Genomic DNA, 3,620 nt, shown 5'->3' on the forward strand with positions numbered 1-3,620 from the left:
ATGACAGAGGACACCCAGTACTTTCGGGAGGGGACTGGGAACAAGAGAGATGCCATCCCTCCCCTGTTTGGGGAAGAAAAGGAGTGGGTCTTTGATTACATCTGGGATGACAATATAGTCAATGGGATTTGGCTTTTTCTGCCTGAGAAAATGCATCAATAATGAGAAGCACACAGGTGACAGTGAGCCTGCATTTGCATTAGCAGTGTGACTGGGTAGTAATTAGCTGTGACTCCAGATCATCACAGAGTGTTATGGCCTGATTTCCTGAGAAGAGACATGACTTAGTTCAGGCAAATCAGGAAGTAATAGGGATACATCTCAGAAGCCCAGACAATCTGATGCTTTTCCAGTCAGCAACATAAACATTACTTTTCTTTTGGTAACTAATTTTCAAGGTGTTCTAAAATTGCATTATCTTTTTTATTTTATTTTTATCGGATATTTTATGTATTTACATTTAAAATGTTATCCCATCCCACCCTTTCCCATTCCCCCCCCTCATTATCTTGGTGAGGAGATTAAGAGCAAATGGTCCTCTAGGGTCCTCTAGTTCTTTGCTGCTGTAGCTCCATATCTCGGTGTAAACCATCAGTAGATGAGTCAGTCTCTTCTCTCTCCTTCTTCTTGTGAGGTTTTTTTTTTCAGCGATATTTTCAGAAACCTTATCACCAAAGGAGATGGCTACCAATGTTACCAACAAGACAGCTCCTCTCTCCATGAATTCCTATGTACTCACTGAGAATCTCAACACTCCGGTCATCAAGAAGTCTGATGTGGAAGCCATCTTTTCAAAGTATGTCAAAATTGTGGGTTGCTCTGCGCATAAGGGATTTGCCTTTGTCCAGCATGCTGATGAGAGAAATGCCGGAACTGCTGGAGCTGGAGAGGAAGGCCAAATAAATGATCGCTGGCCAGGTTTTAGATATTAACCGGACTGTAGAGCCAAAAGTCAACCGAGGAAAAGCCAGTTGTGAAAACGATCTGCAGTAGTGATGAACGGTTCCTCGATTTGCTTGGCCTATGACTTTCAACGGGATTATTATGTCAGGATATACAGTTACCTAACACGTGTCCCTTCTCCTTCTCCTCTTCCTCCCCTTCTTCCTCCTTCTACTATTGCTTGAGCCGCGGTGCCTTCCAAACGCCAGCATGTGTTGGGGCAAAGTAGGTTCAATTCGATGAGTGGACAACGGGGATCTTCTTCCAAGTCTGGAAAGATGAAAGGTGATGACCTTCAGGCCATGATGAAGGAGCTGATTCAGCTAAAACAAAAAGTGGATTCTCTATTGGAAAGCCTTGGGGGGTGGGGTGGGGGTTGAAAAGGAACAAAGCAAACACGAAGAGATAATGATGACGGCCAGAGCAGCGCCTCTATGGAGAAGGATGAGACTGCTGCGAGGACGGAGTCTAAGGCAGATGCAGATGACTCCGCTGAGGAGAGCGACCTGCTGGATGATGACGATAATGAAGATGAGGGTGGGGCAGGGAGTCGGCAGCTGAGAGAATATTCATTTATTGACATACCAAGCAAATGCCAGGAGTACAGAAAATTTTTATTTGTGATATAATGACTTGATTATCAGGCAAAATGTAGGAGATTTGCTTAAGAGCATTTTCTTAGGGGCCAATGCTTAACTTTAAATCCTTTTTTACTTACCTCATATGAAATATTAAAACAAAACATGCCAGAGGATATTATTAAGAATCAAAGTTCAACTGCAAGCGAGACAGAGTACATGTTCAAAGCAAAACAGGGATGAAAAGCAAAATAGTATTTCTGTGGTTATCAGTGCTGTTAGCACTGCAAGTTTTTAAAGAAATACCATTTTAGGCAGTTTCTTTATTATAACTAACTTTCCCACAGACGTCAAAGCACTTCATTTCCTTTAAACACTTCGTAGCTTCATGATTTACATTGCATGGTGCCCCTATCCTTTAATTTCGTCACATAGACAGTCTCTCCACAGCATAACTCAGTCCCATGTATTCCTGATGTGCAAGACCTTCTGCTTCTCATAGCAGAGTCAACTTACTAGGGGCAACTCTGTTTTTGTTGTCGTTTTGGGTTTTTCTTTTTTTGCTTTTTGTTGTTGTTATTATTGTTTTAGACTACAACATAATCAGATCACTTTTTTATTTTTCCCATTTCTACTCTAAAGTCTCCCATTACCTCATACCCATCCAGTTCTCTTTCAAATTCATGGCCTCTTCCTTGCATTGTTTGTTGCTATACACATGTGTGTATGTGTATATGTGTATTCTTTTTTTTTACATTTTATTCATTTTTTTATTAACTTGAGTATTTCCCATATACATCTCGAGTGCTATTCCCCCTCCCGGTATACGGGCAAACATCCCCCTGCCCCCTCCCCTTCCCTATGGGTGCTCCCCTCCCAACCCTCCCCCCATTGCCGCCCTCCCCCCAACAGTCTAGTTCACTGGGGGTTCAGTCTTAGCAGGACCCAGGGCTTCCCCTTCCACTGGTGCTCTTACTAGGATATTCATTGCTACCTATGAGGTCAGAGTCCAGGGTCAGTCCATGTATAGTCTTTAGTTAGTGGCTTAGTCCCTGGAAGCTCTGGTTGCTTGGCATTGTTGTACATATGGGGTCTTGAGCCCCTTCAAGCTCTTCCAGTTCTTTCTCTGATTCCTTCAATGGCGGTTCTATTCTCAGTTCAGTGGTATGCTGCTGGTATTCGCCTCTGTATTTGCTGTATTCTGGCTGTGTCTCTCAGGAGCGATCTACATCCGGCTCCTGTCAGCCTGCACTTCTTTGCTTCATCCATCTTGTCTAATTGGATGGCTGTATATGTATGGGCCACATGTGGGGCAGGCTCTGAATGGGTCTTCCTTCAGTCTCTGTTTTAATCTTTGCCTCTCTCTTCCCTGCCAAGGGTATTCTTGTTCCCCTTTTAAAGAAGGAGTGAAGCATTCACGTTTTGATCATCCGTCTTGAGTTTCATTTGTTCTAGGCATCTAGGGTAATTCAAGCATTTGGGCTAATAGCCACTTATCAATGAGTGCATACCATGTATGTCTTTCTGTGATTGGGTTAGCTCACTCAGGATGATGTTTTCCAGTTCCAACCATTTGCCTATGAATTTCATAAAGTCGTTGTTTTTGATAGCTGAGTAATATTCTGTTGTGTAGATGTACCACATTTTCTGTATCCATTCCTCTGTTGAAGGGCATCTGGGTTCTTTCCAGCTTCTGGCTATTATAAATAAGGCTGCAATGAACATAGTGGAGCACGTGTCTTTTTTATATGTTGGGGCATCTTTTGGGTATATGCCCAAGAGAGGTATAGCTGGATCCTCAGGCAGTTCAATGTCCAATTTTCTGAGGATCCTCCAGACTGATTTCCAGAATGGTTGTACCAGTTTGCAATCCCACCAACAATGGAGGAGTGTTCCTCTTTCTCCACATCCTCGCCAGCATCTGCTGTCACCTGAGTTTTTGATCTTAGCCATTCTCACTGGTGTGAGGTGAAATCTCAGGGTTGTTTTGATTTGCATTTCCCTTATGACTAAAGATGTTGAACATTTCTTTAGGTGTTTCTCAGCCATTCGGCATTCCTCAGCTGTGAATTCTTTGTTTAGCTCTGAACCCCATTTTTT

At 42.9% G+C, this 3,620-nt stretch overlaps 1 pseudogene; it reads left to right on the plus strand.

Annotated features, from left to right (window-relative positions):
* The first annotated feature begins 680 nt into the window (after nt 1–680).
* On the plus strand, nt 681–1,571 carry Hnrnpc-ps2 (heterogeneous nuclear ribonucleoprotein C, pseudogene 2; annotated as a pseudogene).
* Nucleotides 1,572–3,620: the final 2,049 nt, after the last annotated feature.

The sequence above is a fragment of the Rattus norvegicus genome, chromosome 9 (genome assembly GCF_021556685.1).
Source record: "Rattus norvegicus strain SHRSP/BbbUtx chromosome 9, alternate assembly SHRSP_T2T, whole genome shotgun sequence".
In the NCBI taxonomy this organism is placed as follows: Eukaryota; Metazoa; Chordata; class Mammalia; order Rodentia; family Muridae; genus Rattus; species Rattus norvegicus.